The 12,093-nt window shown below is 46.5% G+C and overlaps 1 protein-coding gene across 22 annotated transcripts in view; it reads left to right on the top strand.

The window, feature by feature from the left end:
• ATP2B2 (ATPase plasma membrane Ca2+ transporting 2) overlaps window positions 1-12,093 on the top strand; it is a 388,888-nt gene that overhangs the window by 163,203 nt on the left and 213,592 nt on the right. Inside the window, exon 1 of one of the 22 annotated variants that reach the window (XM_088171674.1) lies at window positions 1,910-2,066. The exons of 12 other annotated variants lie outside the window; for them this stretch is intronic. The gene's annotated coding sequence lies outside the window, so the exon portion shown is untranslated. Of the gene's footprint in view, window positions 1-1,909; window positions 2,067-2,383; window positions 2,480-2,699; window positions 2,974-3,447; window positions 3,758-4,238; window positions 4,300-12,093 lie in introns of those variants that run through there. 9 more of the 22 variants (XM_088171662.1, XM_088171671.1, XM_088171661.1 and 6 more) reach the window with 9 other exon arrangements.

A 12,093-nucleotide genomic window follows, 5' to 3' on the forward strand; every position in this document is an offset into this window, starting at 1 on the left:
AACCTCCAAAAATCCTCCTGGCTTGTCCATCTCCCCACGTGCTCTGGTGCCTCAGAGACCTGTGGTGAGGGAGCACTGGGAATATTCATGGGCAAAGTTGGTCGGATTTGGTATGTAATGAAATGTTCAGACTAAGGTTTTCATTCCCTTTTGAACATTTTTGTTTTTTTTTTATTTTTCAGCTCCTCTTATTGCCTTGCCTAGTCTGTTATTTAAAAATAAGAATTAGAGTTTTTCTGATATAGACCTTATGATTCTGCCTCTGGCCTGAAGTTTCTGTAGTATGACAGAAAGTCTTTGAGAGCAGCACTCATCAAACTGGCAACAGCCAAATGTGTGGAACGAGATTTTTATGCTGGGTGGAATTTCTTTAAGCTATTCCTCTCTTCTTTCAGAAAAGACAGTATAAGAAAAAAGTCTTCTTTAATGTATTTTGGTACTGTGTCAATCACCCTTCTCTTGGTTTTCAAATTATCTTTAAAATTTCTACCAAAAAAGGAGAATGTCAGTAGCCAGATAATTGCAGATGTCTCGGTATCTTCCTGCTTTTCTGACAGAGCAGTAGAGGTCATCAACATTTATGGGTCTGGGACCTCAGCACAAGACATTTAACTCGAGCACTGCTCTGTTCAGTGCTGGGATTCAGTTCGAGCTGCACTGCAAACTCCTCACAGCTGCAGTTTGTACTGAAAACTTGTTCTGAAAAGGGGACACGTCTCTCTGCTTATTATAACCCAAAGTCACTGCATCTGGTGTCCTGGCATGCATGTAATTGCCTGTAGCTTCCTAATGATCAAGGCAGTCTCACATGAGAAAATTCTGCATTGATCCTAGTCCTGATTTACATTTTACTTCGTTAAGAAAAAATTGATCAGCATAGATAAAACTCCTGATCAATGATCCCAGCACTTTTTTTTTTTTTTTTTTTTTTTAATAGCTTCCATTTTGGTGCAGTGCAGACTTTTGGTTTAACTGGCTGAATTGATATTCTGAGCAGCGAGTAAGGCAGGATGACAGAGCATCAGCACAGCTACTCCTATTATTGCTCAGGGAGGTGTGCTCCTGCCCACCCTGGCCAAGGCACAGGCAAGCCACGAGCCACTGCTGCCCTAGGATGCTACAGAACACATCCCAACTTTTATCTGTACTGTTTTACACGTTCTTCCCCCCTAAAATAGAGGTATTTTCTTGTGTTCAGTCACTCTCAGGATTGAATGGTTTGAGGTAGGGAAGTTGAAGTTGTAGTTTGGACGTGGTACATGTACTGATTGCAGTTTCCTTTGAAAAAATAAACTATTACACAGAAAATGTTCTGCTTTTCAAAGGACTGATGTCTCTGTCTTGTTTTTGGTATTTGGGTTTGTTTTGCACTGCCGTAACACCATATTCCATGGGAAAAGCCTTTTACATTTCCGAATGCTGTATGTGCTGATAATTCAAAATAGCAGATACATAAAAACTCAGAATGGACGGTGAGAAGCTGTGGAATTAAAAAAATGCAGCGATTGCCCAAAGTGCAGGGCTGAAGGGAAGAGGAAGAGAAGGGCAGAGAGCTGCTCTGGCATGTGCGTGTGTGTGTGGTTTTACAGCACATGCCGATGTGACCAGATCAGATTAAACCGGGATATTTCGCTGTCCCTCCTTGCACGGTTTTGGATTTCTGGCAGGCATGGCAGGGACACAAACGCGACGCAAACCCCAGAGCGCTGCTGCGAGGCTGCATTTTATTTATTTATTTATTTATTTATTTATTTATTTATTTATTTATTTATATCTCCCCCCCCACGATTTTTCCTTCGGATCCCCATTGTTCTTCCACAAACAGAACGAGCAGGGCCCGGCTCTTTGCGGAGGGTGCTGCTGGAGTAATTAGCAGCGGGGGCACAGCCCGAGCCCGGCCGGGCACTGCGGGCTCCGGCCCCGCCGCATCCTGCGCCTGCTCCGGGGATGCGCCGCTGCCCGCGCCCCGGCTGCTGCTGCTCAGCCTCGCATCCCCCCCTCTCCTCCTCCGCCGGCACTGATAGCACTTGACAGCCCTTGTCCTTGAAGGTTTCTCCCGTTTCTCAGTAAGTGGCATATTCCTGGTCGCTTGCCATCTTCCGTTTTTGTCATTATCCCAGGGGAAGCATTAAAAAAATCGCAAACAACAAACATGGTGGTTCAGTCCATTTTTTTTTTCCCATTATTTTTTTTTTTTTCCCCGTTGTATTTTTTTCTTTTATTCCCCCCACCCCTCCCCCTCCTCCCCCCCCCACACCCCCCAGCTGTGGCCGTTCCTTGCCGCGGTGTCCCCGCTGTCGCCAGCCCCTCCGTGCGGCGTGGCGTGTCCCCCGGCCGTGCGGGGATGCTGGCCGCCTCCCCGGCGCTCCGCCGTGGTACGGTCGGTGCGCAGCGCGGCTCCGCGCCCATGCCGAGCCCCGAGCCCTCCGCCCGCTAGCCCGGGAGCAGGCTGCTGCGCCGGGGAGGATGGCTTAGCCCAGTAAGTAGCGACATCCACAGCATGACAGCAATCATGGTGGCGGTGCTGGTGATGGCGGTGGTGATAATGCTAATAATAATCGTAATAATGATGATGATAATAATAACAATAATAATAATAATAATAATAATAATAAAGTCGTTCCGCTTTCCGTTCTGAGCTCGTTTATTTGGCGTTTTGCTGCCGGGGAAGGCGAGAGCTGATGGGAAGATGGTGTGGGGACTGGGGCTGAGTGATGCATTAGGGTTTGGTTCGTGCCCTGGGAATCTCTGCAAAGGTAATGCTGCGACTCGTGTAGATTATTCTGTGAGGTCAAAGAGAAACTGCATCGCTAAAAGGCTCTCTTGCATCAGAAAGCGTTTGCTGGGCTTCGGTAGGTTGAGAATTCAGCATGATCTTGTTGTTTTTGAAACGTATGGGCTTGATTTTGATTAAATGAGTTCTTTAGTGATGAGGGAAAACACGTGGATGGGATTTTGCTTTTATCATTGCTGGTAAGAATCGGATGTGCCTTTTTTATTTTTTTTTTCTTTCAGAAGCTCACATTTCATTAAAATGTGAGCAGTACAATTTGACTGTTGTATTTCTCTAACTTTAATGTTCTCTTACGATAGGCAAAGCTATTTCTTGGGAAAATCTGTAATCCTCAGCTGGGTTCCTTTATAGAGCTGTTTATAGTTTTTCAATGCGTTTGTGTGAAAGTAAAGGGCACGCAGGTTAAAAACCCCAGACGTTGCCTTTGTATTGAGATGGACTAGAAAATAATGTGGAAGAAACCGGGAATTTTCTATAACTCCTTTTAACAGTGCATGATGTTTCCTGTGGCAAGACGGGGAAAGGCTTTCCTGAAGGTGTATGGTATAATAATTAAGATCTCTGACAGATAGACTTTCATTTTTATTCATTTATTTATTTATTAATTCCATCAAAAGAAGAATCAGCTCCCAACCCACCGAGCGCTGCACGGCGAAGCTTTTTTGGCCGTTCACGAGGCAGCCAAGGCTTTAAGAGAGAGCACCCAAGATCCCGGCAGTCATTTCCGATTATGTAAAGGGAGATTTGTGTGCGTTTGATCCGCGCCTGCGGCGCTGGCAGCTCCTGTGCCCGGCACGGCTCCGGGCAGCAGCCCCAGCCCCCGGCTCGCCAGTCCCTGGCTTTAGGTTGTCCCCTCCGAGCCGGGTGCCCAGCGCTGCCCAGGCCATGGCTGTGGGCAGCCCTGGGGCTCCGGGGCAGCCTCCAGCAGATGCTTAGCGCCCTGCTCCCCATCCCTGCTGCAAGGTGAGTGCTGGAGGGAAGGGCTCTGCTTTCGGGAGAAACCGGTTCCCTTTGCACCCCGAGAGATGCCTGCTCCTCCGGGTTCCTGCTCCTCTGACCCCCCGACTGCTTTCTGTTGGATTGCAGGGATATTGCACAAGTTGGGATGTCTGGAGGAGAGCTGGCGCGTTTGATGTGGGAAAATTGCGCTTTTATTGCTGGGATCTGAGGTTGATGTTAGATAATTGTGGTATGAAATTGATAACGAGGGCTTTTTTTTTTTTTTTGCTGGTATTTGCTTAGAAAAGGGATTACAGATCGACTTCATAGTCCACATGTGTTTTTTACTGCTGAGATGCATTCCTGATTAGCATTTAATTTGTGAGAGGTCATCCATATGCATGACTGGCTCTTGTACCTTGCTCTGGAATAACTGTTTGACTCGGGTATCCAGCAGGTCTTTGATCACAGACAGCTTTTACTTTGTTCATGCTCCTCTCATTTTAATCCAAATTGCTACCTGTGAAGAGGTGGTTCATATTTTCCCCGTAGTGCTGGTAAAATGAGTAAGTTTGCAGATAAAATGAGGCTTGTAGATAAGTTGTGTAGGGCAATGCAGCATGAAGGTTTTTCCCTTTTCTTTATTTTTTGTCTCTGTGTGCCGCCTTTTCATCCTTTTTGTGTATGTGCCTTCATTTCTCTAGAGAATTGATTTTGGCCCGCATTAATGCTAAATATACATTCATTTTCACGGGAAAGGTCAATTTTCTTCTCTGCTGCAAATCAAAACTGCATGATGCTCCTCATGCTTTCTGCATATATAAAAAGGTTACATGCATGTATATTGGAACAGCTTGGAAGAGTTTCATGCTTCCCAGCAGGATTCCAGGCTGCAGAAGACATGGTAATGATGAACTAGGTATCGTACTGTTCTTCTAAGAGCTGCCATGAAGTCACTTTTGTGAGTGCTTTTTTTCCTTTTAAATTTCATACCGTGTATCTAGGAAACAGCTTGGAAAGATTTTCTTTTTCCCTTTCGTCTTCCCCCAGCATTTGAAATGTACAGCTTATCTTTCTCAGTGCTGTTGGATTAGGGATGCAACATTTTTTGAATCCTGCTAAATATATATGTATCTTCCTGTCTGAATACAGCAACTGTGAGCATACATCCTGCTAACATATGAAAATGTTAAAAGTGGTTTTTTTTCTTTCTTTCTTTTTTTTTTTTTTTTTTTTTTTTTTTTTTTTTTTGTATTTTTAATTTTCATCCTGCGGTTCACATTGTCAAATGCCGGTTGTGTACGTAGTAATTCCTTGTTACATTTTGGAATAAATGTAGAAGTCTTGACCTTGTAACTCCCTCTCCCACTCACTGGGAGCCCATTGCACTGCAGTAGGACTCCAGCAGTGGGGGTTCTCTAAATGGACCCCACCTCCCTTAAGAAATGGAAATACTTTTACAGCTTGCATCTAAAATCATGTTCTGAAGGGAAGAAAGTGGTTCCTTTGACTAACCTGACTGGGAAACCTGGTAGAGAATAAGATGCCTTTTGCCAGCTTTTTTCATTCTGTTTTCAAGGAGACACAATGAAGGATGTAATTCCCTGGAATTTTGCGAGTACTGCTCTGATTAATTACGTTCAGATTGTACATTATCTGACCAAATGTCAACCTCCCCCCCTCCCCCATGATTAAAATCACACATTTCTGATTAATTTTAACGTGCCGGTTGAAAAAGGGGCTTAAAAAAAAAAAAAAAAAAAAAAAAAGGAGCAAGCGAGCTAAGGATTCGAGAGGTGTTTTTGTCCGATTTAGGCATTAAAACAGGATGCTGAAGCTTCATGCAGCCCCCGTGTGGGATGCCCGTGCCGGGGCAGGCGGGGAGCGATGACTCCGCTCGGAATGGAGCATCCCTGGCGGTGCCGGCACAGCTCCGGCCGTGTGTGCCGGGATATCTCCGGAGCCTCCGCAGCCCCTGCAGTCCGGGCTGGCCCTGGCAGCCCCAGCAGGGATGCTCCATCCCGGCCCGGCTGCCCTGCCCTGCTCCAAGGTAACCCATCCTTAGTGGAGCAGTTGCGTAAGAGAACAGCCTTTCTCTCTAGGTAGGTTATGCTCCGCGTGCTGGGTGCTTTTTCATGTGCCAAGAGAGATAAATAAAGGGCGTTGTGGAGGTTATATAAACGTATAGGCTTTCATTCCATCCGTAAAGCAACGGAGAGGGTCAACAGCATTTTATCGTCGTCTTTATTTGAAAGTTTGGTGCCCTCTCGTAGGAAATGTAAGCATACGGCACAATTTTAAGAGCTGAAGGGTTTTTGGCTCAAGTTTTACTGGTTTTGCTCATGTCTAGGTAAAAAGCGTGGTTTTACTGTTGTATTTTTGATAAATAACCTTGGTTTTTGCATTAAACCTGGAGATTTGCAGTTAAAGAACCAATGTACGAGAAAAGGGTCGGGAATGAGGCATATTTTAATAAATTCAAGAGGCTGTCAGCTCTGTAGAAGGCAGGACGTGTTCCCTCTGAACGCTGCAGATGAGTGAAATATGGAGCCTCTGAAGGGATGTGGAATTCCTGCTTAGGTAGCAGAGTTGGCAGAGTTGGGAAATGGTAACCAAGTTACTAAATACTTCCCTTCTACCACCCCGTGTATGAACGAGTTCACCCTGCTGGTAACATGTTTCCCCTCGTTTTTAAAATATTCATGGCAGAGTTAAATCATCTGAGGACTGTGCACCAGGCTCTCAGAGAATCTTAGAAACAGTTAATGGGAAAAGCTAGAAGAGGACCAGCAGTAAAACTGGGATTTCTGTGGAAGAGTTTGTGCATTTTTAACCTTTTGTCTCCTTTGCCCGCACGGTGAAGGTGAAATGGCTGGGGAAGGCAGCTGATTTCAGAGGCACAGAAGAGTCGAGGTTGGCAAGTACCTCTGGAGATGGTCCAGCCCAGCCCCTCCTGCCCCAAATGGAGTCACCAAAGCAGGGCAGTGTCCAGTCAGGTTTTCAGTATCCCCAAGGATGGAGAATTCACAACCTCTCTGGGGCACCTGTGCCAGCTTTTGACCTTTAAATGGAATTTTCTACCTTTGCTCTCCTTGCCTTTTTGCCTTTCACCAGACACCATTGAGAAGAGTCTGGCTCCATCTTCCTCCCTTTCTCCCACCAGCTGTTCATTGATAAAGTCCCCCTGAGCCTTCTGCTCTCTGGGCTGGGCAGTCCCAGTTTTCTGAACCTCCTGCCCGTGTGTCAGGTGCTCCAGTCCTCTCCTCACCTCTGCATGCCTTTGGAGGGCTCTCTCGGGGGGTTCAGGTCCCCTTTGTCCTGGGAGCCCAGCCCAGGTGGGAGCCCAGCCCAGGTGGGAGCCCAGCCCAGGTGGGAGCCCTGGGATGTCCCAGCAGTGCTGCTGGAAGGGAGGCAGCCCTGAGCTGTGAGGACACGCTGCTGGCTCCTGCTCAGCTTTGGGTCCAACCCCAGGGCCTTTTCTGCAGAGCTGCTTCCCAGCCAGCTGGCCCCCAGCCTGTCCTGCCTCAGGGGCACGGGCTTGCCTTTCCCTTTGTTGGCCACCCCAGGATTCCTCTTGGCCTCCTGCTCCCTCAGAGAGGCAGCTCATCCATCTGGTGGCACAACCACAACCTCCCCATTTTCCCAGTCAGTCTGTGCCCTTGCTCAGGATGCTCCATTCCTTCATCCAGGCCATTAATAAAACACTTGGCTATTGCATCGAACGAAATCCCTTGGAAGGAGAGGATTAGAGCTGGAACTGCAATTTCAAGATTCAGCCCAGAATTGAAGTGTTATTAAAAGATGCCAAAAATTGGTCAATATCCTGAATACGTTTATGGTTGGGAGTGTGGAATTTGCAGTATTGAATACCCAATGCATTGCATCAGCATCCCAGGGTTTGAGGATGAAACAGGAAAATCAGTGATTCAAATTTACTAAGAGCTTATTTTATATATTAAAGAATGAAGACTCACAGCTGATGAAGTAATTTCAATTGATAATTTCATTTCAATTAAAGTGAGTTAAAAATAAAACCATATGAAATGAATTAAAAATAAAATGAGATTTAGTCCAATCTGATTTGGATCTTGCTGAAAAATCTGTTGCACAGAATGAGGAAACAGGATAGGGAAGATGCTTATCTGTGAGATGTTGGGCAAAGAGTTATTTCTGCAGTCCTCGCCTGTCCAGTTCGCTGACCTTCCCAGCTCCTGACCTCTGGAAATGAGTTGGGCATTTGGAGAGAATGACACTCCTCATGTACACTCCCATCTGAGGAGAGTTTCACTCAGACAAGAGCTGTCTTAGTCTGGCAAGTGATCTTCTGTGCTTTGGTTTGGATTGTGCTCCACAATGTAAATCCGTGTAGACTTTGGCCTGCAGTTTAGGATGAGATGCAGCATTTTAAATGGGATTTGGGATTCCTCCTCCTGTATCCCCCAGCTGATGTCTCATATGACAATTCCCACCAGCTGTCACAGGTGAGGCAGGGAATGACAGCCCACACTGGGATTGGGTGACGGAGTTTATTTGAGATCCAACAAGTTTTGGGCTTTTACCCTACTTGATCTCACACACTGCCTGTCCTAGGCATCCCCCTGGCTTCTGCCTCCATGCTTTTCAGAATTCCAGAATCTCCCTTTACTTGTCTTTCCAAACGCCCCTTGGTCTTCTGTGCAATCTCCACTGTTTTTTATCCTGGATACCCTCATTTTCTCAGAGACCACTTCTTTGTTCATACTTGTCTTCCTTCTGGTGCTCAAGGGGCCTCAGTTTTCCAATCCCCAGTCTGGGATCTGGGCAGAGCCCCTGCCATGATCAGTCCCTTTGGTGGTGCTGTCTCATCCCTCTGCACTGATCCCACACTCCACTCTTTTTAGTCCAGGTATTCTCAAAACCTGCAGCCAACCCAGTGAAGCTGGAAGCAGCAAGGAGCAGCTCATGCAGGAGAGTGGAGCAGCCTGGGACATCTTTACAGCCTCACACACACTCTGGGATTGCTGCACTCTGCACTGAAGCCATCTGTCACCTGTCACTGCAGCGGGGGGATCTCCATCCCCGTTCCCTTGGCTGCCTCAGCCTCCCAAGCTCAGGTCCTGCCATCCACCCTCTCTGCTCAGCAGCTTTCAGGGGGCCTTGAGGGAAGAGTGACACTCCTCAGAGGGCTGGTGGCTCTTTGGCACTTGCACTGTTCGTCTTGGGGCTGGATGGATTCATTGCAATGATGCTCAGCATCTCACTCACCTTGACACCCCCCCGGTGGGTGCTGATGAAGCACAATAAACTGCTCTGCCACCGGCCTGACTTGTCTTTCACAGTGGGACACCTTGTGTCACACAGGTAATTAGAAGGGAACAGCGTTCCCAATAAACCCTTCCAGTCTCCTTGGGAAATGTGCAATCCCAAAAGTCAGGAGGCAGCATTGATCTGTGTCCTCTGTAAGTCAGCTGGAGAAGAAGCTGCTGTCCTGGCTGAGGACAGCTGTTCAATTTGCACTGCACCCTTCCCATGTCCCTTCCCTCTGCTTGCATTGTAATGAACATTTCGCACGTTGTTCTAAAAATACCTCCAAATGATGTTTGATATTAAGGGACCAGTGAAATGCAATTACAATGAAATGATGATTTCGTGGTGTTTATCACAATGACACGAGATTGTCACCCTCCCTCCCCCAGTGCTTGAAGCAATACCTATTTATGAGTAGTTGAGCTAACCTGGGAAATTCCAAGAAGAATTGCAGACTGCTCCTGAGATGCAATGCAAATTGTTGCAGTACCCATGGAGGACATTTGCATTATGGTAGGGCTGGTTGTCTCTGTAATGGTGATTGTTATGCAGAGAACTGCAGGATAAAATGGTAGTGCTAAATCAGCAGTGCTGAATAAGATGGCTGAAAATGCCAGGAAAACAAACTGTTGGAGCAGGAGCATTACAGGAGGAATGAGAGGCGAGACACCTCTCAGCTTTCTTGGGGACAAGCTCTTGGTTCTGCAGGTAATTTTCATGTCCCTTGGGTGCCTCTCTCCTGCCCACTCTGCATCAGGCAGGACAGAGCTCCTGGCATGGAGGGGAAAGGCTGAGGGGTGCCCTGGGTGCCTTGGGCTGACCTGGAAGGATGAGGAAGGACTGCCCTGGTACTTCCACTGCAGCATCAAGAGCTGCCCTTCAGGGCACAGGGGTTTTGAGGTGATGTTTTATGCTGAGTGTCTGTGGGGAGCTGTTGTCCCCGGGGCACTGTGTTGGTGAGTTTGCACCACTGTTTGCAGAATCTTTGGTTTATTTGGTTTTAAGCCTTGTTTTGGTTCATCTAAAATAGGACTGCCTATCTCCATCTGTCCTGTGTGGTGCCTGAATATTAGAGATAGGTACAGAACGTGGAGAGGTTGGATCTATTTGCATGCTTGGGCTGAAGTGGGAAGACAAAAAAGAAGAATATGTATTTTCCCAGGAATATGTGACACTACAAGAGGTGACATGGACAGGGACACTGGAGCCTGTCTAAAATGAAGTGTTTTGGATATGCAGGTGGGACCTGGCTTGTCCCCCAAGCTGGGGGTAGCCTGGGTGGGCCAGCTGCTGCCTGTGGCTGGCAACAGACTTGACCTTGGAGAAGGGAGAATGTGTTGAGAGAGACAAACTGTGCTCAGACTGTCAAAAAAAAAGCGACTCTCTGCTGCAAAGCTTGAATTGCTGCCTATTATCTTCTTATAAATCTTAATGTGGCTGTTCAGTTGAAGCAAGTACAGTTAGAATGCCATTCCCTACCTTGGGATGGATCCTCCCTTCCAGCAATGTTTACAAAATAACGAAAAAAAGAAGCAGCAATCTGAGGAAGGCACATATAAAATCTGCAATGCAGAAATAGGATTATATATTTATCTGAGTTCTCATGTAGACAGATGATTAATACAGTGCCAGCTACAGGGTTTATAGCTTGGTATATCATTAAGGTTCCCTGTAACTCTAATGTGAAAAGAAAATAAATTAAGTGTCCTCTTCCCTGCCCTTGTCCTCCTTTTTCTAGTTTAGAAATACACTTGGAAGTTTTAATCTGAAAACATGGTTCTGGTACCAGAACTGAGGATGGGAAGGAATGAAAGGGAAAATAGAAGACATCTAAAGTGATGTTTCTCTTGAACCTTTTTAAGAATTAAAATTAAGTGCACTAGGTCTTAACATACAAGCCTCATTTACATATCTGCTTTTGGATTAGGAAGGGATCTTGAAAAATGTTGCTAGGAAAGTATTTTTGGGGATTTTTTTCCCCACTTGTTAGAGAAAAGGAACAGGCAATTTCTTAGTTGGGTCCAGCTTCCTTCTAAGGCAACCTTGTTCCCCTCCTTTACCTTATCTGGAGCAGATGAAAGCTGCAGATACAGGACATGTTAAAGTTCTTAGTATCAATCAGGTAAGTAGCAGTGCTTTAATTGCCAAACCCTGAGAGAGGAATAATTGCAATATTTAAAGTAAACCTGAATTAGAATGCTGTGAAAGAGCAAATGTTTGAGTAACTGGAAACATCCAGCCATATTCCTTTTAAAGAGGGCACTTTATATAGTGGGAGCCAGTCCTGGTGAGCTCAGTGCTGTTGTGGGCACTGGGAATAAAGAGGATTAGGGCCTGGGATCCTCTGGAAAGCCTCTGTGCCGGGTTTATCCCATCCTGTGAACTCCCCCTGCTGCCTTTAGGCACAGCATGACCCGGGGCTATGGCAGTGGCAGCAAATCACGCAGGGATGGCAGTGCTGGAAGTGCTCACCATGACCCGGGGAGTGCAGGGGTTCCTGAAGGAGGGCACATTTCCCTGGGCAGCTTGGGAAGAGTTCTGCCCATTGCTGGATGAGGGAAGGGATCAATCCTTGCACGTGGAGAGGAAAATCCCTGTCTGTGTATGTGCACACACATGTGCATGTCTGCATCCCTAAAAGCAGCCGAACAGAAAGCAGTTCCTCTCAAATCCTTCGTGCTCCTTGGCTTACTGTGGACTTTAATTCCATTCAAAGTTAATCTCGCAGTGGTTCACTTGAAAACAATACCAATTTTGTACTGCCTCCCACACACAGATCCACTCCCTTCCTCAGTAATTCTTGTCTGACCTCACAGCTGGTTCTCCAGAAACTTTCCTCCCAGCTGCCAATATTTCTATTCAGGAGTTACCCTCAGGAGCAGCAGCACATTTCCATGTTGGTCTGGCTTTTGTGTTTGTTCTGTAGTGAGCACAAAGCCTCAAAGCTCGAGGCCTTACTTAATTCAAAATTTTGTATGGATTTGACTTTCTCTCCCATGACTCTGCTTTTTTTACAGCACCCAAGTTCCACCACAGCAGTAAGAAAACAAATACAGGAATGCCTGTGATTACTT

This window comes from Sturnus vulgaris, chromosome 11 (genome assembly GCF_052056855.1).
Source record: "Sturnus vulgaris isolate bStuVul1 chromosome 11, bStuVul1.hap1, whole genome shotgun sequence".
NCBI classification, from domain to species: Eukaryota; Metazoa; Chordata; class Aves; order Passeriformes; family Sturnidae; genus Sturnus; species Sturnus vulgaris.